This window comes from Pezoporus flaviventris, unplaced genomic scaffold (assembly GCF_033815535.1).
Source record: "Pezoporus flaviventris isolate CSIRO_AGI_PZ_B2104156 unplaced genomic scaffold, CSIRO_AGI_Pfla_v1 ptg000001l, whole genome shotgun sequence".
Taxonomy (NCBI): domain Eukaryota; kingdom Metazoa; phylum Chordata; class Aves; order Psittaciformes; family Psittacidae; genus Pezoporus; species Pezoporus flaviventris.
Window position 1 is genome coordinate 29,681,793 of NW_026892549.1, and position 23,464 is coordinate 29,705,256.

At 35.6% G+C, this 23,464-nt stretch overlaps 1 non-coding gene across 1 annotated transcript; it reads right to left on the reverse strand.

The window, feature by feature from the left end:
• Window positions 1–13,390: 13,390 nt before the first annotated feature.
• LOC133274053 (U5 spliceosomal RNA) lies at window positions 13,391–13,458 on the reverse strand. The gene has a single exon (XR_009745013.1). It is a non-coding gene; the product is annotated as a U5 spliceosomal RNA (small nuclear RNA).
• Window positions 13,459–23,464: the final 10,006 nt, after the last annotated feature.

Genomic DNA, 23,464 nt, shown 5'->3' on the forward strand with positions numbered 1-23,464 from the left:
TGGTTTTGTCAAATAAACTTATCAATCCTGTATCTCTTTAACTGACTCTGTGAGATGGCACCAATTCACTTACTTATGCATTAAAAGAGTACACTGGTGTGCTAATAACAAATTAACATACAAATACCAGTTAGACGATAAGAGATTAACATAAAAATTAATTGCAAAAATCTGGAATGCACAAAAAATTTGCATTGTGCTGTCAAATTTCAAGATCACATTAAAATGTAATATTAAAATTAAAATGGCACACAGTATCATTGTACGTCAACTTTCTTTTTACCTTGCAGTATAGCAACAGTGTCCAGCATTCCTGAATGGTATGCTGTGGTGACTGCCAGGGATAGAATATGAAGTTCACACAGCATGCATTTAGGTCTAGCTAGTGTGAGAAATTGGTATTTTTCTTCTTTTACAAAAGCAAGCAGAAATGAATTAAAAAAGAAAAGGATTACCCTGTCATAGGAAGAAGATAACTTATTCACTTTTTATCTCACTTTAATGTGCAAATCAATCTCATGCTCTTATTTGCCAGTTTCCACTATATTAGTCACCCTAGAACAGCTGGGAGCTCTCCTGCTGCTCCACCTGGCATTGGCTTAGGATCAAATGGGGTCATCTGTCAAATAATATATGAGAACTAAATTGATGGAGGTCTTCCAAGGGGTAGAACTACTTGCTAGTCATGTAGGTAAATTACAATGAAACAATATAAGGCTCATTAGTTTGTTAATGAAGATTATTAAATAAACAGTGTACACATTCAAGGTCATTTGGGGACTTCTTTTCTAGATGCTGCTCCAGCTCTCATTGAAGATACAATTTTAGGAATAAGGTATGATTTTTTTTCAGGTGGCTGAAAGTCTCTGAGGTCTATTCTAGTTTAAGAGTTCACTCCACAGATTTCAGATATCATTTAGACAAAAAGAGGTTTGAATTTTAAATGGTTTCCAGCAAAGATATTTTTTTTTTCCTTCACAGTTAAACACACCATTTGGGTTTTCAAAATTACTCAAGAGCTTTTTAGAATTCTCCAGAAATATTATCTGCACATACCTATAACAAAACTGCAATGCAAAGAAGTTGCTCAGTTCCAAGCATCTTTTTAACTTGTACTCCATCTTGATTCAATGTGATACCTCTCCTGATAGCTTTTGCCTTTACCATAAACTCTTTCTTACCATTCTTTCACTTTCATTAAAGCATTCTCTTTTCAAATGCAAATAGCCACCCGCAATACTGAAATTCTGAGACATTTGTATGGGAGTCCTGAAAGCAGGCAATACAATATTCTTTCTTAAGAGCAAATAAGTGCAATTCAGCAAATTCACATGTGTACTGATGTCAAAACTTTTTCTCTGATATTCCCAGACTATCAACTAATGTCCTCTCTGACTTTTTAGAAACATGTACAGTATCATTTCAGTGATTTATCACAATCATTTCGAACAATTTAGTGCATGTCTCAGCTAGAACATCAGTTTTGTCGTGCTGAACAGTAATTTATTTAGAAATTTTCGCATGCTTAATCAAATTAAGCCCCATATCAAATAACCTCACTGAATTCAATGACTCACCCACATCTTCTGTGGGAAACTATTAAAGCTACTTCCCCTGTCACATAATTCCTTAGCAGTTTTGAAAGCTACTCTCATTTTCAAAGAGGAATATATTTAAGTTGTGCAGAAGATCTGTACAAATACTAGATCCTTATGTGTGATCTATATATGTGATCTACCTTTAGGGCTAATTTAATAGCCTTTGGATTGGAATTATTTACTGCAATTATCCATGTAGCATTAGTCTAAGTGCAATAAATGGCAAAATTATGAAAACCTGTTTTGTAAAACAGTTACTAAAGAAATTAACGGTAAGTTTCACAGAAACAGAGAAAACACCTGTGGTTTAAGATTATATGATAGTACTTTTCAAAGGCAGTGGGCACACCTAACTTATTCCACAGATTTACTTTTGCTGGGTGCTGAAGGAATTACAAATCTTCCCAAAGAAAAATTTTGACTCCATGTAGAACACAAGAGTAAAAACCAGAACAATAAATGTAAATACGGATATAATAAATGTGTACTTCAAGGGCATAAAGTTCTGATGTTTAGAGCCAGCTGAGAACTGGATTCAAAAAATCTGATTTTACTCATGAGTATTAATCTTCCATTTACAGCAAAAGAAGATACTGATGGAGACATCTTAATTTATGTCATGAGAAATTTCTGGGTCTATGAGCCACATTAAGTATATCAGAAAGCATCAAGACTGGTGCAGCTTTCAGTTTTGTACCTTTCCCAGAACAACACTATCATTAAGAACATGATGCACTCTAGTATAACCCTCCCTAGGTAAAAAATCCAAACAAACCAGAAATATCAGATCTGCCTCCAATTTTATTATCATGCATGTTCAAACAAAGGTAACAGCGTACTGTCTTGGAGCTACAGACCCTTGAATCGTGGGCACTTCATGAAGTAGCTGATTTTTATTCCCATTACACTTCATATTGCATGAACTCATACACATATTCACTCAGACCAGTCCAGTGCCATTTTCCTATCCTCTAAAAGGAAAATGATAATTCATTGTTATCCTGCATATTTAAAAAATAATAAATCCTCCTACCTTTTTATTCTTAAACTTTTGTGCAAATTAAAGACAGGCAATCACTTGAGTGCTTAATTTAACAATCTATAAATACTTCCAGAAAGTGTTGCCTGTTGTTTATTTCTAAAACTTGGAATATCTTGCAGATGAACTTTCATATAGCTCTGTCTTCTCTTACCAAAAATGTTAGTAAAGCTACATGTTTCGCAAAGAAACTTGACCAATATCCAAGTTCCCCTTTCCCCAGATGTTTCCATTCTAAGGGATTTTCAGAGTTAATCTGACTTTTATAATATAACCCTCCAATGGGAAAAACATCTCTTTGAAAAGATACATTTCCCCCTTGTCTGCTTGTCCTAGGTTCAGCTGTAACAGTCATTTTTCTCCCTCTTAGTAGCTGGTGCAGTGCTGTGTTTCAGCTTCAGTCTGAGAAACAATGCGGATAACACACCGATGTTTTAGTTTTGCTGAGTAATGCTTACCCTGATCAAGAACTTTTCTGTCTCTCATTCCCTGCCAGTGAGGAGGGGCACAAGAAGCTGGGAGGAAACAGAGAAAGGAGCTAAATGGGTATTCCATACCACAGCACATCATGCCCAGTATATAAACTGGGGGCAGTCACCTAGAAGGCCCAGATCACTGCTCAGGTCAGGCTGGGTATCTGTCAGTGGGTGGTGAGCAATTGCATTGGGGATCACTTGTGTTTGTTGGGTTTTCCCCTTCCCTTTTTAGTTTTATATTCTTTCCCCTTGTTATTTCCATTATTATTATTATTATTATTATAGTAGTGGCAGCTTTCTACTACACTGCTGTATGATATTGCTCATTTTCACAGTCAAAAAAATTAAGTAAACATTGATGGCCTTGTGGGTGAGATTCTTACGAATTTCACACTTTTGTCTATGTGCTACATAATTTTCCTTAATAAAAATTGGATAATAGGAAAAAATTCATATTTAGCTTTTCGCATACGGTATTTTGCAACAATGCAGCAAAAACCACAGACATTTGCTTTATCAAATTCACATAAAGATGTATGTGTTTGCATATGTTTGACTTGTCCACATACCAAGAAATGCAGAGAAAGTGAGAAAATAAAATACAGATATCTTTGCTATGGTACAATAGCCGCTGATTTCTATGAACAGTATGACTACAGGCTAAATAATAATTGAGCTTGAGAGCTGACATTACTCAGTATCCACTACTTTCCAGTGACAAGCATAAGGCAAGATAATGTTGCCCCCTATAATTACTTTATCAAGACGTACATGTACATATTTCAGCCTTTATCTATATAAGCAAACTAGTCTCATTTTAGTCTCAGAATTCTTAGAATAGAATCATAGAATAGTTAGGGGTGGAAAGGACCTTAAGTTCATGTAGTTCCAACCCCCCTGCCATGGACAGGAACACCTCACACTAAACCATGTCACCCAAGGCTCTGCCCAGCCTGGCCTTGAACATTGTCAGGGATGGAGCCTTCATAACTTCCCTGGGAAACCCATTCCAGTGCCTCACCACCCTTACAGTAAAGAACTTCTTCCTTATATCCAATCTAAACTTCCCCTCTTTAAGTTTTAACCCGTTATCCCTTGTCCTATCACTACAGTCTCTAATGAAGAGTCCGTCCCCAGCATCCTTCTAGGCCCCCTTCAGAGACTGGAAGGCTGCTATGAGGTCTCCACGCAGCCTTCTCTTCTCCAGTCTGAACAGCCCCAACTTTCTCAGCCTTTTTATGTCCTTTTTATGTTGAGAACACCAGGACTGTACACAATACTCCAACTGAGGTCTCATGAGAGCAGACTGGGGGGGTCAGAATCATCTCCTTCGATCTGCTGGTCACGCTCCTTTAGATGCAGCCCAGGAACGATAATCTAAAATCTAAAATAAAGAAAACTAAAATGATCAAAATATATTAATTTATTATACAATTGTTTCAGCCTATGATGCAACAGCTGTTCTTCGCTTTGTTCTTTACATAAGCATTAATGAAAATTCAGTGCACCAAAAAAGACTGGTTGGCCCAGGGAACTGTCAATGAGAAGTGGATACTTTCATCATTAGGTCATCAATTAGAATCTAATTTGGCTTGATACTCTTAATTGCATGTTCACTGCACCGTTACTGCTATTGGTTTTGTTTGGTAATGTGAGCTGCAAAGCTGTCCATGAGATACCAGCAGATCCTGACGCTGCATACATTGTTTGAAACAAATAAAATATGTTGTGCCAAGAATTTGGGAACAAATGAAGAAAGTGCAACCCACAAACCTGTAAGCACCTCTCTCTCATTCTCTGAAGATCTAGAAAAACCCAGGGTAAAAAAAAAAAAAAAAAAAAAAAGCACCTTTAATTATTTATTTATGTCTGCCTCCTTGTAAAGCATAATTCTTATTAAACTGTTAAGGAAGGGGAGAGCAAGAAAGAAAGTAACTCCACTACTCCACTAATATCCTGAATGTTCTAAACAGAATTTAAAGCGCATGCTCCTGAAAAAAAAGATTCCCATATAGATTAATTCATCTAAATAAAACTACATTCATTGTGAGAAAAAAACAAAACCAAAAAAAACAAACCACCAAACAAAACCCCAAAAGAGATTTGTAAAGAAACTATAGCAGTAATGACTTAACTACGCATAGTGTGAAAAACTATAGAATTTTTCAGATTGTACTTAGCCATATAAACCTGTTTAATTCTGGAATCCATTTAAACTTGCTGGTACTAGATTTAATGATTTTCTTATTGGTAACAACTATCACAAAACCAAGGACAAAACAACAGTAATCAAATGACACAGATGAGGCAGGGTCAGTATTGTGTTATGGTCCTAATGCAGTATATAAAAAGTTAAAAATTATTACTAGAATTACTGTCAGAATAAAAATTGAGAAAACAAAATTCAGTAAGGTTCAAGCGATGAAAGAACACACATTGAACGCCAGCAGGGATAAGATGGATAGTAAGTTTGCAGTGCAGGATTACAGGAAAGGAAATCAATTTAAGTTCACAGCAAGTATGCACTACTGTTGATCATCATAAACAATTTTTTTATAGAAGCAATGAACAGTGAGAGTACGATGCAATTCACAACATTTTTAGATGCAGGAACACCAGTAATGTATTGATTATTGTAAATAAGCTTTTTCTTCATTACTTCCTTTAGTAAAGATGAGCCCATATTCCTATCCTCTCTTGACAAAGCTGAGACAGATTTTCTGCTCCCCTTCCTCTTTCAAGCATAAGAGAAAATAAAAGGAAAGACAGAAAAAGAGAAGAAAAGGAATAAAATTACTTAGTCTCACATGTTACACTGTCCTCCTTTGAGAGAAAATTCTTCCTTTTAGAGGGAGCACACCAGTACAATAATTAAACAGCACTCAACGTTTGTTAAAAAACTAGTTCATAATCCAGCCCATCAGAGTTTTTAAGAATGAGAAAAGTTTGGCCCTTCATTAAAATCATAGGCCAATTCTCCCCCAGATTCCTTGTCCTCCAAGAGTGTTTACCCTCCTTGTAAGAACTCTGGTATGCTTTGATGACACGATAAAATGCATTACTTTAGACCATATTATCTCTGGATGCATTACTGTCTGTAGCAAGATCTATATCTCCTGTCACAAAGAACTGAAGCTAGAAGAAATTAAATAAAACTGTGGAAAATAAAGTAAGTTAAATAACACAGAAAACTGGCTGATAATGGGCTTTGTTATGACTACCAAACAATTTCCTAAAGAAAGTCTCAGTAACCTAGTTGTTCAAAGAATTTAAAAACAGACGACACTTCAAAACAGAATCATTTTTCTCCAAGCACAGTATGCTGGACTGCCTGGTCTATTCCCCTGGCAGTTCCAAGAACATAAAATACCAAGAATTTAGTTAAAAGTAATCGACAGCTACTAGCAGATTTGCAATATACTAGGTGTTGTAACTAAATAATGCAGATAAAAGATATGAGGCTGCCTACAGACACCCTTATAATAAAGTAAGGGAAAAATGGAACTATTTGCTCAAGATCTCAAAAGTCAGTGCTAACACCAGAATTCCAAATGCATTCTGTCTTGACTACAAGTGTCTCTTCATCACCTTTTTCCAGTTGCTAATTCTGATGTAAGAAGTCAGCTTTAATAGAAAGAAGATACTAAACACTGGGAGAAAGATGAATTACTATCTTTCACAAGGCTTTGAAAATACGCAGAAAGCATGATGCATGCAACAACAGTATGTTGGTTTTCAGTCTATCTGAAAATGTTATGTAAGTTATGCAGAAAAAGAAAAAAAACAAAGATTTAGTATGCTCAAATATTCATGGTTTAGCAAAACCTGGCCAATATAGCAGAATGCCACTCCAAACAGTATTAAAATAAAATAAAAAGTAATTGAGTAAGCTAGCAGGAGAATATGTATTCATTAGATATAGTTAGGCCCAACCTAATAAAAGCTACTACCCATAGGGGTTAACAAGTAATGGGATCTTTTGACCTTGGAAAAAAGCAGAGATACAGGCAAATTCATAATTTCTCCGTACAGCAAAGGTATAGGATGCCACAAGTAGAATTCTACCTCCAACAACAAATATTCTCAAGTCATTCAAGTAGGCTTCTTTTCATAGAATACCAGGTTACAAGAGACCTCAAGGATCATCTGGTCCAACTTCTTCAGGCAAGGTTTCTAGGCACTAGGATTCACCTTGTGCTAGATTTATTTACAAGACAATGCAGACGACCTCACTATTGTTTTTTACCAGTTGTGAATATAATTGTCTAAATATACTGAGGAATAAAAATTAAAAAAAAATAAAAAATAAAAAAATTTCAACCAGGCAATTTAAACCAGGGTGAAAATATGAAGAGTGGTATGTTGTGTTCCTAATATATTCTTCTGTATCTCATAAAGGTAGACTTTCATTGCCTAATTGATCTTACTGTAAGGAGCTTATTCCTGAATGTGCAATATCTGCAAAGCCAAATGGGTAATTTTTTGTCTTTATCTTTTCTAGATACTTTTCTAGCACTTTTTCTACCATTGAAAAATAGAAAATAGAAATTTCAGGTGTTTGAGAAAGTTGCATGTGAAATTCTGAAAGAACTCTCATTCTCCAGTGCGATAAAGATCTTTAAAGCATTTAAATTTAAGAACTACAAAATCTCTATCTTTTCTTTTGTGGATCATCCAGCAATGTGTTTACTATTCATACTCTAGTACTTCTGAGAAAGAAAATATCTTCTCTTCTGAACTCAGTATGTTTCTGAAGAGAATACACACCTATAAACGCATATCTTCCTGTTACTGATTTTTCTGTTCCTTAAAGAATGAGTATGTTACCTTAGGCAATTTATTCAGGGTGCTGAATTCTCCATTACAGCAGATCTGGGCATATTCTTCAAAATACAAGTTCTACCTCAAACAAAAAAATAAGGATTTTGACACAGAGACTGCAGGATGAGATTCTTTCTCCTATACCATACAGGAAATCAAATTATATGACTGTCTATATGCTACTAAATGCTAAGCACAGACTAGTTTGTTACTTGACCTCACAGAATTATAAATGCTTCTCTCATAAATATTCAATGCTAAAATACTGGCACCTATTCAAATTTATATAGGGTATTTGTGTTCGAGGATAAAGTGTTGAGTAACAAGATTACTCTTCCAGTGTGACAAATAAGCATGTATTGACTCAGCTCTTGACATCCTGTGAAAAATATCAATGAAGACAAAAGGGAAGTAAGCACTTTGTTCCACTGACTCAAAGATCACTTTTAAATTCCACCTGCAATAATCCAATAAACAATGTACTACAGCAAAAGATTTTTTTTTCCCCTTATACTAGCATTAACATTTCAACTGAGCACATGATGGAGAACTGTGAAATGAAATAATTTTTGTTTTCAATACTATCCTAGAAGCAAGGGTTGTATTATGTAAAATTAATATGCTCTTTCTTTTAAGATTACTGATCCTTATAGATAAAGCATTTTATTTCTGGATCACTATAGATTACTGACCCTTTTTAAACTCTTCTTAAAAAACCAAAAGCTTTTTATGTGATCATTGGTATGGTTGGTGATTCTGGACATGAAAGATCCAAAAGGAATGAAATCATAGTTTAAGAAAAAAAGTATTCCTGTTCAACTTTTTTAAACAATTACTCTTCTTATATCTGTATGACACCCTGCATTTCATTGATATATTTCAAAACTTGAATTTAATTTGAGAAATATATCAAACAAACTAATAACTTTCTTATCATAGTAGAAGTACAGTGCAAAATTACTGTATAGTGGACGTTTACTATCACAATAGGACTATTAAATCCCCATCATAATACGATGTAAAAATCACTAATATTATAGAAATTCCACACCATCATCATAGAGGAATGTTCTTGACATAGTCCATATATCTTGATTGCAGCTAGCAGAGTTTGGGAAACAGCAAGTTTTTTAGCTTAAAAAGGCAAGTAAAACCATATTTATTAAAACCTTGACCTATTTCAATTTGGGGCTTCTAAAACTGAACACTAAATTCTGATAATTTTACAGCAATGTTAACCAAGTTTTAATTTCATTTGGCTTATATGTCCTAGACATATAAGTGTATTTCAGAGTTAGTTAGATTATAAAGACTGCACATCTTACAATTTGCATAGTAAGATACAAAGGCATCACAAAATAAAAAATGTGTATCACCTATTAGTTCTCAGTAACTTACACAAAAATCACAAGTCACAGAATAATACACTACTGTCAGTGGAGCTCATTTAAATTAAACCAGGATTATATTAAAATCTCTGTCACAATATTGTTCCATTACACTATATAGGCAGTAGAAACTGGAAGCAGTCAAAGAAATGCAGTACTTAATTGCTCAAAACGTAGTAAAACCTTATATTTTTCATAAATAAGAACCTTAGTTGTCAGCATGTAACATCTTTGAATGTTTCCACACAGTTTTATCACTACTTTTGAAAGATTTTACTTTGGCATAAAAGCACAGGGAATTTGTTTAATGTGCTATTTCATGTTCTTTCTACCTGCCAATACGATTTGTTGTGTTGATATTTTTCCCCCATTTTTTACTAAAAGCTGTTTAACATCACTTGATTTCATTGTAGTAAATACTGAATAATATCCATCCTGCAATACACCTCTATAGTTAGAAATACTTCAAAAAAATTCACCTAAAATCTTTTGCTTAAACCAGTATTCTCCAGGGCTCAGAGACATTGTCTCACACCAACCCTAACTGGCTTACAAGCCAGCTGTAAACTGGACTTTTGCATGGTCACTATATTTCAGTAAGCAAAAGGCCCAGCTGACTGAGTAGCAACAAAAGTAAGGACTCTTTTAAAAAGAAATGTAGCTTCCAAATTATAAAATGTAAAGTTAAAACATTCAGAAGAATATTTAAAAAAAAGATTGGTTAAATACACATTTCAATGAAATTTTATTTTTAACGCTTGCATTTGTCTCTTTGTTACTGTAGATAACCTTATCCGACAACTTTTTAAAGCATAATTTACCTTTTCCTTTAACAAAGGTTATAACAATATCTGCCAGCATTTGAGCAGCAATATTTAGACTTTGCTTCATGAAAATTACACAAGACTTTTCTGAATATAGCTTTTCTTTGTTCATCCCAGCAAATAAAAGAAAAGTTTCTAAGTGGGAGCAGGAAGCTACAAGCACCTGCTAGGAAATAAACAGATTCCAGTATTTATTAATACTCTTATTTTTTTCAGTGATTGGTGTCTGTCATGCTGAACACACCCACATTTTACAATTTCAGACTTCAGTTTTTTGAAAAGGTAGGATTAAATGATAGTGTTGAGAGCAAACCTGTATCCTGCATACAGTTACAGTTTAGTTCTTAGATAAGAAGCTTTCACATTTTCTCAGACTTCAATTACTTCAGTATTAATTCAGTGTCTAACACACTCTTTATGGAAAGTATTTGCTCATTCCTCCTTATTCGATAGGTGTTGATATTCACTAGGTATTGTCACCACATGCTTAACTTTTTCCTACTGCTCTACAGAAAATTAAACCAAGTTATGAGTTGTGAAACTCTAAAATGTATACATATATTTTAAATCAATGTGCCTCTGTGGATGATTTAATCTTCCTATTACATCTCTGTTTAATGATAGCATCAAAAGCTTGGTACTGACAGTGACAGTCAAGTAGTATAGTGTTAGAGGGCTGTTAGCATTATCTGGAGGCCAGCTCCATAATTATCTTTTTGGAGACTGAAATCTTGTAATTTCACACAGCATGTGGTTTCAAAGGGCAAATTAATTTTTATAAAGGCACAGGGGATGCTTCTGCATGGTGGTTGTGAGAAAACATCCTGTTTACATATCTTGCTTGTAAAGCAAATATGCAGGGACACATTCCTTTTACCATTTTTAACATGCCTTGCGATTTGTCCAGAAAAGCCCTCTGATGGAGGGGAAATATATCACAGTGTCACCTCCAGTACATGAGTGTGCACACAGCTGTTTCCTTGGGAAACAAGATCACCATCTCCCTCTCATCTCTCTCATATGTCATTCTAGAAATCAAAACAGGTTGTTACAAAAAAGCTATCCTGAACATCTGCTTTTTCAGCAATAAAAGCTTTAGGTCAGTCTCCTGAACGAAGGGATTCAACAAGCCTGAATTTCCAAACATATGATTAAATTTTACAGTGATACACATATGAAATACCTAGCTGTACTTAGAAATGTGGCATCTCTGTGGCATCATGGAGAAAAGCTGAGGGTTTCAAGCAGAAACAGGCAGCTCTAAAAGACTTTAGGCACTTTATGAGCAGGGACTAAGCATACTTGTAGGATATTGTGTCCCTGCCTGTGGCAGGAGGGTTGCAGCTAGATGATCTCTAAGGTCACTTCCAAACCAAACTATTTTCTGCGTAGATTGATTCTGCGTAGAGCTTCCTTTTACTTTCCTTCGAAAATCTGTGACCATAGCATACAATTTTTAAAAAACATTAATGGACAGTTAATGGAACTTATCCATGATCTTCAGTTTGGCTAGGCTTTTCAGGAAAGATTAAAGGCTTTAACATACCCATTCATCCTTTTGCAAGGCATTCGTGAGAAAGCTCCAGGTCACATAGTTTTAATAGTTCATATAAAATAAATCTATACAAGGGGACATCAGAAAGTTAGTAATTTAGTATTTATAAAAATAACCAGAAACTTTTTTGTTGTTTCTGCCTCACGCCTACGCCAACTTTAATTTCTCCTAAATGGCCAGACTTGTGCTATGTATTGAAGTGTTCCAAGGAGTTGTCTGTCTTCCTAAGAAAGGTTAAATTTCCTAAAATGTATAAACGGTTTTCAGAAGCACAGAGGTGAAAAATGCTGCAATTAGCCATTTCCAGAAGTGCTTTTCTTAGGCACCCTTTACCACAGAGAAGAAATGTTGCTTCTACGGGGTGCGGTCTTCTAGTACTCTAGGGCAGACTGACATGGGTACCAACTGAGCCCATCATGTACCCTCTAGGGTAATGAATCCTTCTGGCTGCACTGCAGTGCTCTGAGGCATACTTCTATCACTTATCCTACATATGGTGTATGTATTCCATAATAAATGTACACTTGATACAAGAATGGAAATGCGTGAAATATGTAGGTGAGAAGCTTTCAAAACAGGAAACAGGTGTCAAAGTTGCATTACTGTTAACATTTAAAATCTACTCATTTCCTTATGATATAATCACTTTAAACAAGCTCCAACTATGCAACATTAAAACAGAATTTTAAAAGTGAAAATTAATTTTTCACCTGCTTTGTCAGTTTTCTAACCTGATTCATTAAATTCCTTGCAAAATTAATTAAGATACAGAATTTAAACCTGATTAACAAATACCAATTTTATTAATGAAATCTTTGGTTTTAACTGTTAAATAGGAAAGAAATTAAAATTAAATGCATAGCAGGAAACAATCTCCTTTAATGTTCTAAACCATTGGTTTATTACATTAATTTTAGACTAACTGTATTTGACCTTTGCTCTAATAATAGCTGCCCAAAAACTTGAAGAAACTAGTGTATTCATACTGAGACATAATACAGCATGCCTCACATTTCCCCTGTAGTTTACACACAGTGTGACCACAAGTTTGTCTTTAGCTACCGTGTAGCTGAAATACAATGGAGAGTACATGAAGCCAAGACTCAAGTGCACAGCTATGAGTAACAATTAGACCCTGATGACTTTGTATCTCTGCTTCTGCATCTCCAAGTACAACAGACTAACCAATGTGTTCCTCTTGGCGCCTCACAGCCAGCCCTTCTAGCAAAGCAGAATTGTTTGTCTCCAATAAAAATGTAAAAGTGCCACAAAGTGTCAAATCTATCACAAAGAAGATAACTTTTCTATGAGATGTATAAAACATATGCAGATAAATAAAACCTACTGAAAAGTAAATCCAAAGATGATTATTTAATCATACTGATGTACTCATCTGAGGAAAACCAAGAATAAGCTGCCTTTAAACTGCCTTTTTTTTTTTAATCATCTATGAAATTTACTGTCATCTGAGTTTCCCTCATTTCTCTTGAAGATTCAGACATATGTGAATGTCTTCCTTCTCTTCCAAGGAGATAGGATATTTTTTTCCCTTAAGTTTCTGCACCAGTTTTCTCCTATGTTAGCTAAAATTGATCATAGAACGGTTTGGGTTGAAAGGAACCTTAAAGATCATCCAGTTCCAACCATTCTGCCATGGACAAGGACACCTTCCACTAGACCAGGTTTAATACTGGTGTTCCTCTCCAGGGAAATTTTTAGTAAAAGGTGAAAGATTCATGCAATCTGAAGAGAAACCAGAGTATTAACTGATATTCTTGGTTGATTGTAACTTCATTCATTTCAACATAAAACATGTTAGTACTTCCATTTCTGATTTTTGCCTAAAATAAAGCAGGTAAGTTCTCATTTTTACTATGCAATATCCAGGAGTTAAAACAAACAAAAAACCCAAACCAACCCACCAACTAAAACCCCACAAGACTTGCTAATTATACAAGGAAATCACAACTAGATTTTGGTTTGCAATAATTCGGATATGACCATGTAAAATGTTATCTTTGTAGCAGTGATTTCAGTAAGTAGAATTTAGCATATACTATATTAAAGTGAACAGTACTATCAAATGTGTAATCAGTTTAATGCCTACTAGAACCACAATTTGCTCTATATCCATTTAACACAGGAGATATTTTCAATCAATTAATAGGCTTTATCTAGCTCTGAATTCCGTGACCTAACACTTATGGAATTGTTGCTTTTATCTTTAATTTTTTCCTTTTTTTTTTTTTTCAAACCACTATCACACCTAGCAATTATTCCAAAAGCTATTTTGAAGCTGCATGCTTAAAAAAAAACAAAAACAAGCACCAGGTTGCAATTTGTATTTGTTAAACTGAAAAATATCACCTGGTTATCCTTTTGATGAATCCAGCCATCAGAGAAATTAGCATGAAAGGCTAGCTCATGCAGAGAGCAATGCATAAATGAACATTAAATTATACAACAAATAAAAGACATCATTTATTTTTATTATGAGCCTGATTCTGGATGCTCTTATTCATCACAGTATCCCTATTCAAATCTAATAGTAAATAGAAATATAGGAATTGTCATATTGGATGAGATCCAGACTATGTTATTCCCTCTTTCTAAATGGCTGTTTCACATAACTGTGTAAAATGCAAACAGGAGGAAGCTGGGGAATAGGCTAAAAAAAAAACCCACCACCACCCCAAAAAAAAACAAAAACCAAACCAAAACACAAACAAACAAAACACACACACACACAAAAAAAAAAAAACAAAAAAAAACCAACAACAATCAATATGGGTTTTATTCTGATCTCTGGCTTTTACCCCAACAGATAAGATGTACTGTGACTTCTAAAATGGGGGAAGGTTATGAAACCTCTAGATGTTCCTTACCGTCATAGAAATACCCAGATCTTTTCTGAACCTTTAGTCTGATCCAAAGTGCACTGCACTCAATGAAAGGACTTCCAGCTTACTTTTGGAGTGAGCAGCCAGTCTGTGCCACAAAGCATGGCAGACTTTCACTCTTCTGATGGTCTAGATCACAAGTTTGCAGCCCATCACATCTTTTTTACCAGAGCTTTCCTTAGCTTTTCTTCCTATGAAACCAAAAAAAAATGCTTATGTGGGGAAAAGAACTAGTGTGCACTCAGGACTTGCCAGTTATATGGCTGGGAGAGAGCAAGAACACTCACCTAGACCCAAACAAATCTGGGAGTACTTCCATGCTATAAATTTAGATGTAATTACCCTAATTTAGCAATCTCTAGATTACAATGTGAAGACTTGTGTTGGGAGTAAGCTTCAGTTGTATTTTTAGGTAGACACAACAAAGTAGTATGTGTTATAGCTACACTTTCCTTGTGTAGATTTATCATCAGCTATCTTTCGACTCCATCCTCATTAGTAAGCAGGATACAGCTACAAAATCTGCTGACGGCTTATCTAGATGGTCTTGAATTATTGATCAGTATCTAAATTGTACCTGATGGAAGCTGGAGGAAAAGCCTAACCACGTAAAGAGCATAAGCTTAAGTGTGGAATGGAGCTGCCTAAAAACAGTGTTTTCCATAGTCAGGAAAAAAAGAAGAGGACCTTAGTGGCTAGCTTCATAAATGTTGTAGGACAGCTGATTTCCAGACTCTAAGGGGGTCATATCAATCTCAAGAGCCAGATAAATATTGTCTGTAGCTTGTACAGTTTTGTAGCATAGTAAGCAGGGAATCTCACTGGATGGACTGGTTTAGCTTGGGTAATATCTACTAGGCTATACTAAGAATTCTTCACTCAGTCTACTCAGATAACTGTTGCATATATATAACCTCTACAGATTTTAGCTTTATAAACTCATGCTCTGGGCAATTAATTACATCTTGGTATAGCTCCAGTTGTCAAGCCTTTAGAGGATACCCAATCTATTTGTTAACCATGTATTTCTAACATACATCACTGTGGACCAAATTCCATGAAAATTTATTTTTACCTAAATGATTTGTTTATCAGTTTTATTAAGAAAAATCTTTTAAGAAAAACCCAAACCCACAAAAAACCCAAAACAAAAAACCCAAACTATTCTAATCTTTACCTTCTGAGCATTACATAGGCAAATATTTGAAGATACTGTTTTCAGTTTTAAAAGAGGCTTGTGATGTTTCACTCAGGCTACAGCTGATTTCCTCAGACAACAAAACTCAGAAATGTGTTATTCTAAAAGCAGAGGCAAACAACCTAACAAGTCCTCTGTTGGCACGGCAATGCAACTCACTGAAACTAATTCAGATCTTTGGCAATGACAATAAAATATTATTTTTGAAAAATATACTAGTGAAACATTATTTCATTCCACAATTTCTTACTTTGGGGTGGACATTTGAGAGGGTGGAAGGTGTGTTTTTTGGGGATTTTTGACAAATCATGTTAAACAATTCTGTTTCACATAGTCTGATTTCTCTGGATCAATGTTGATACAACCTCTTTTCACTCTTTTGTACCATAGTTTGACTGTATTCCCACCTTGACATTTACTATTGCTCCTGAAAACTGCTATTACAGACAGGTCTCAGTGTACAAGGTAATTAATACTCTCAGCTTCTATTCAGAGACAGTCACTAGATAAGATGTCTGGAAACAGATATAGAAGCACTAGAGACTATAAGCTCCTTTTTCTTTAGTATTTATCCATATCAGAAAGAAAAACGGGTAAGGGTGATATTTTAGAAATCATCATGTAACACTATAGCTGCTGAACAGACAGAAGTGGTCAGAGCTCCAGCTAGAAATCATGAAGACCATGATTTCAGTGAAACTGTGCAAAAGAAAGATATAGTTTAAGTTATATTTGATACGTGCTCATCAAAAATATGTAAGACTTTTAAAAAAATTACAGAAAAGCCCTTACAGTGTTGTGGATAAGCAACAAGAAAACAATTTTCGAAAGCATAGGGGAATATGGTATCATTTCCATCTCAACCAAAAACTTAGGGATCTCCTGTGCATATTCATTCTTTTTTTAGATATGAAAGTCCTATCTTCTTGACTACAACTTCTAGTTCTGCTGATAATTTTATAGAAAACAGACTTGTTTCATACTATCCAGAACCCACTTTTTCAGCCCTGTCCATTTCCTGGCCTGGAAAGCAAAGAGACAGGGTCAGTCCCAGCTTCAAAGAACTCTTACTGGCTTGAGCACTGGACAAAAAGGAGAGAAAAAACAAAGTGCAGAAAGGCAGAGTACTTTATCCAAATTCAAACAGCAGGTAAATGGAATAAGTTGCAACAGATGCTACAACACCCAAGAGAAGCTATCAAGAAAGGTTTCAGCTCACATTCTTTCCTGTGATACAAGATACCTTGCAATTCGACAACAAAACAAAGCCACCCTCATGGTTCTGACCATTTGATAGCTAATAAGGGAAGCATAATAAACCTTTCTAGTGTTTGAAAGTGTTTCCAAATGGCCCCTAGAAAAGCCTTATACTTATTTACAACTTTCCTGAAAGGCATGCAATTGGGAAATTATTTGTATACATAAACAGGAAACTGATTTTGGTTGGTTCTATGCCCATGATATGGCTACATTATTCCATTTCAACCATGCAATACTAAAAATGGCTTTGACACTTTGCAGTTTAATATGCTGATCTCTTTAATTTTCACTAATGCTTCCATTGGAAATAAAACTCCATGAGACTAACATTGTGTTCTTTCCATTAAGAAGATGCTGAGATTTTCTGTGAATAGTCCATATCTATTGTGTTGTGGTTTTATCAATCACAGCATCACAAATCAGAGTACTAACAAATTCCTTCCTCATGCACACACCATTTTAGGAATGACTTCAGTAGGAGTTTTGACAATTTAAGTACTGCAATTTGGGGACTAAGTCATGCTGGAGTACTGACATCTAATTTAAGAAATAAGTTCTCTAACTACTGCTCTGGCTTCTCTTTGTGTTGGACGTGATTTTTCTGGTGTAACTTTTTTTTTCTTTGGTGCTTTTAGGAATGTACTTTCATAAAGCTAACTTTCCATCATTTGTATTTATCCTGTGTTCCAATGTTACTGAGATTCAGTTCAGAACTAAGGTTAGAAATAACACACAGAGTGAAAGGCAGGCAGGAACAAGAAAGGGTGGAAAAAGCCCATTCCCTGGAGCTCAAGTCTCTCTCCTTCGAAGGCAAAACCATATCCTCTTAAAAATGCTGTTTCATATGGGAAGCTATTGCATTTTGAAAACTGGATTCAATATGCTAGTCATACTTAATTAGCTCTGTGTTTGATTGTTTCTTTTTTCAGGTCCTTTTCCTCCCTATATGTGCAAGTATTTTTCAGATTTTTTAAAAGGGTTTTAAATTCCTAATATTATTGTATAAGAAATAACTACTTGATCTATCATCATTCCATCATGCTTTTGACTTAGACTGAATTACATCAAAACAACGAAAATTGGGTTCCAGCCAGATTTCCCATCACACCTTCACTTTTAAGGAAAGAAACTCTCACAATAAAGGACAAGATGGAAATGATGAAAAATTTATATAAACATTTAAAAGATGATAAAAATTTGCAAAACTTATTTCTGCAATGTACAAAATTCAACCTTACATTGTAAAGAAAATAAGGTGTGTCTACAAATCAGTCTAAGTTTGTCCTTGTATTTCTTGCACTTCATTGCTCTCCCAGCTATTGCCACTTATTTACATCACACAATTTGCAATTACTTACACCAATGCCACTGGGAATTCAGAAGAAAAATGCAGGCATTGGACACTTTCAACTGCAAGACTTTATAAGAGCTGAGCAGAAGGACTAAAGAACAGAAAACTTCCCAGCTCCCTCTGCAAGATATTTTCTCGAATTGCTATTCAGTTTTTGTTTTCTTACACTCCATTTTATTTGCATTTAATTCTAAAGCCTGGTTCTGAAAAATGCCAAGGAGAAATTCTATACTTGTCAAGAGTGAATATATTTGTCTATGCATAAAAATAACAAGACTATTCAGAGATACCATGACTATTTATATACATGCATTTCTCACTTCTTCAAATATATAGAAGTGTTTCTTTAAAAAAGGCTTTGAAAGACATAACCTGTGAGCATTAAGATTAGCGGCTTCTACCTGTTAGACAGAAAGGATGACATAAGTGACTGCATAATTTCAGTCTCTTAAGGAGCCGTTCCTACTCATCATCGGAGATGCAATGTTGGAGCAGATGGGCTACTGGTTTAATCTCTTTCTACTTGTGTTTTTTGTCGAATTTGATCTGACAATTTTCAGTCCTGATTTTCCATCTACTGCAAAAACTAGTGAGGTTTCTGCATGAATATATCAATGTTTGTTCAATTTATTTGAAATGGTTTCTGCATTGCCAGCATCCTGACCATTTCTAAATGATCAGCAGGGAACACTTCTATAACCTTTTTTCACTTCATGTTAGTAAGAGACAGGCAGCATGCAAAACTACATCACTAATGATACTGTATGGGAGGTGTTTTCCTATGAAAACATGGATGTGATCAACCTTTTCTGCTCCAGCTCAGTTCACTTAGAAGCGAAGAATGAAACTTTATGAACATTAATCCCCATAATGTTAGTAAAAATAGGATGGGAAACCACAGGGGATGCACCATGCTGGAATCAGTCCAGGCACAGAGAAGCAAACAGTGTATTCATGATGAATGAGACACTGAAAATTACACAGGGAATAAGGGACAAAAAGATCACTCCTAGTAGATATGGAAACTCATCTGTGGCAATGAAAGACATACAGGTGAGGCAGAAAATGCCCTAATAATAAAGGGGATAAAAGAACACAGGCAGGGTTTTGAGAAGCAACTAAGAAAAATCTGAGAAGGACATAAAAACTCCATTAAACATTCTAATATCCATTTGTTTTGACTCAGATATGTTTGGGGGGTTTTCACTGAGCTTATAGGCTTGTTTTAAATTAGATCATATTTTAACAATGCAAAGCAACTCTGGGCTACCGAAAAACATTTTCCTCATAACTCTTGCCAATGCATGCATAAAAAATGACCTACTAGTAAACATTATTCTGGTAAGTCTGGTGTGAGAATTGCAGACAAACTGATTCGGCTTACAATATTCTCTAGTAAACCATAAAAATACAAATGGTTTACCAGTTTAAGGAATAGAAATTCCATTTTAAAATCTTCCATTGAAACGAGACTAACTTTTTAGCATCTAAGATTACCAAGAGCACAACAAGATCCCCTAGTACTTTAATATAGCTGGAATTCCTACAGCAGAAAAATAGCAGCTGCTGATGGAATTAATCTTTCCACACAAGCAGAAACACTATTTATACTAGTGGCTACATTTCTGTAGTAAAGCTATTAATTGAATGTGGTTAGCAATAGTAGGATAGTCTTACAGTATTACTCTAAAGTAGGCAAGGCTTGAGTGGAGATGAATGGAGGCACACTTCTAGGATGGCTTAGTTTCCCGCAGAGAATTATTATGTAAATATAGCTTTTAAAACTAACAGTTTGCTTCCTGATGATCTTTGGCTAATCTTCTAAAAACTTAATCAAGAAGCACAAAGTATCTTTTAATTGGAAAGGGAAAGAATACAATTGTATTTCTCGGCTTGCAGCCCAGAAAGCCAACTGTACCCTGGGCTGCATCAGAAGGAGTGTGACCAGCACGTCAAAGGAGGTGATCCTGCCCCCTTACTCTGCTCTCGTAAGACCTCACTTGGAGTATTGTGTGCAGTTCTGGTGTCCTCAACATAAAAAGAAGAACATGGAACTGTTGGAACAAGTCCAGAGAAGGGCCATGAGGATGATCAGGGGGCTGGAACACCTCCTGTATGAAGACAGGCTGTGAAAGTTGGGGCTGTTCAGCCTGGAGAAGAGAAGGCTGTGTGGAGACCTCATAGCAGCCTTCCAGTATCTGAAGGGGGCCTATAGGGATGCTGGGGAGGGACTCTTCATTAGAGACTGTAGTGATAGGACAAGGGATAACGGGTTAAAACTTCAACAGGGGAAATTTAGATTGGATATAAGGAGGAAATTCTTTACTGTAAGGGTGGTGAGGCACTGGAATAGGTTTCCCAGGGAAGTTGTGAATGCTCCATCCCTGGCGGTGTTCAAGGCCAGGTTGAACAGAGCCTTGCGTGACATGGTTTAGTGTGAGGTGTCCCTGCCCATGGCAGGGGGGTGGAACTAGATAATTTTAAGGTCCTTTCCAACCCTAACTATTCTATGATTCTATAATTGGAAAAGGGAGGGTCACTAGGAAGCAGAAAATCCTAAATTAAAATGGCAACTGGAAGAAATCTTTCAAATTCCAAACTACACCTTGATTCTAATGTGCAAAATTACATTGAATCTAGGATATTATCATTCCCAGATATGCAAATCAATTCAATTTTGCTAAAAATGGTGCCGAAAATGGCATTAAAAAAAAAACCAAGAAACAGAACTGTTGGAGAAAAAATGCTTTAGAAGGTCAAGCAAATAGGATAATGTGGATTTAAAGGGGATAGGGAAGGGTAACCTTCATATCTTAAAGTTTACTACTTTTATAACTGGTTGTTGCTAACAGAGAACTAATGCCCATATGGATTTTGACCACAGCTTCTAAGTGTATTGAAAGAAAATTATCTTTTTAGAAGTGATTTGCTAGGAACTGAAGATTCTGAACTTCATGAAAAGTAGCAATACTTTGAGAGTTAATGGGGTACTTTGAGACTTAATGGGGTACTGTCAGGGAGTCTTCAAACCCTCAGGTAAGGCAATTCTTTATTCCCAGCTCTTTTAAAGACTCATAGCTCAAGGACAAATATCATACCAGCTTGGACTCAAATCCTGAAATAAACACCCCATTAATACCAGTCTCTTTTCCCTGGTACTGCAAATTATCTATTCAGTATCTATTCAGAAATCAAGAATGTCACCTCAAAAACATCTGTATAGAAATTTGAAGACTCAAGTCATGGCAGAACTACAGTAACAAACATACTTAAATTCTTCCAATGACAGTGCACATTTTCTTAGCTGGTATCCTCAAAGATTGTTTTTCTTTTTCCTTAAACATTCACTGAAACTATTCTGTCTTTCTAGGGATAATTTTTTTTTGCTAATGCTTTCCAAGACTGTTCCTTCTGCTTTCCAGGAAATTTTATTGCTGGAATAAGAATTCCTTCCTAGGAATTTTCCCAATGATTTCTAGTAATGTTACTGATGTTTTCTGGAAATTTCTTACTACTGGTTTTCAGAAACATCCCCTGTGCTTTCCAGGAAATTTTCATTTGCTTTCTATGAATTCCCCCACTACTTTCCACAATTTTTTTTTTCTCAGCACTTTTATCAAGGAATCTTCCCAATGCTTTGCAGGATGTTTTCTTGTGCTCTTTAAGAATTTTTCTCAGTGCTTTCTTGACTCCTGCCTGTTCCTTTCTAAGAGTTTTGTCTCTACAGTTTCTAGGAATTTTACACACTTCCCAGGAAACTTCCAACTACTTTCTAGGAATCTGCAGATATTTTCCCAGAGTTTTTCTTTTGCTTTCCACCAATACTCCCAGTACCACCTAGGAATTTCCCTTAGGACTTTCCCAAAATATTAATGATTCCTTCTAGCAATTTCTCAATGCTGTTTCCTAAGAACTTCTACTTCTTACAGATCTTCTCCACAACTTTCCAAGTATTTTCCAAATACTTTCTATAATCCACTTAATAGATTCTAGGAATCCCACCGCTCATCCTCAAAATGCTTTTTAAGAATCACAGGAAGGTTTGGGTAGGAAGGGACCTTAAAGGTCACCTAGTTCCACCCCCCTGCCATGGGCAGGGACACCTTCCACTAGACCAGGCTGCTTAAAGCCCCACGCAGCCTGGCCTTGAACGCTTCCAAAGATGGAATGTTCAGATGTTTTCAAGGAAATTCCCCATGGCATTTTGTGGATCCTGCAAATGCTTTCTAAGAAATTCCCTTCTACTTTCTAGGAACTTAAAGTGTTCTTTCTATGAACCCTCATGTTTTCTAGGAATTTTCACACTGCTTTATGTGACTCTTATCTGTACTTCTTTCCAGGACTTGGTTTCCTAGGGATCTCCCCCACTCTTTCTAGGGATCTTCTTGATGTTTTCTAGGATTTTCCCCACTGCTTTCTACAAGTCCTCCAGTTGCTCTCTAGGAATTTCCCACTGTTGCTTTCTTTGACTTTCCATCTCTGTTTTCAAGATTTTTCCATTACTTTCTAAGAATGTCATAGTATTTGTCTACAAATTTTGTGTGACTTCCAAAGAATCCCCAGATCTAGAGCTTTTGCAGAATTACACAAAATTTTCTTGGAATACGTAACTGTTTTATTATAACTCCTGGATCAAGAGCCTTTCTGAAACTTGCCCAGTACTTTATAGGGATTACTTGATCTATAGATTTTGCATGAATATGCCACTGCTTTCTAGGAATTTATAGGATCCAGAATCTTCTAATCTTCTGGAGCCTTCTAGGAATTCCTGGATCACCAGCCTGTTGAAATTTCCCAACATTTTCCAGATGACACATAGAATTCTTATAAAATTTATTAAATTTCATATAGCTAGACTATACTCATATGTCTATACTATACAACAGGCATCTCTAACAGCTGTACGATACGTACATATACTATGCTATACACACATGAACACACACACTCAAGATGATTGATACTCAAATACATTCTGACAGAAAGAAAAAAATCCCAGGGACAGAAATACTGTCAAAGAAATCCAAGACTTGCCCATCTGTAGTATCAAGCAA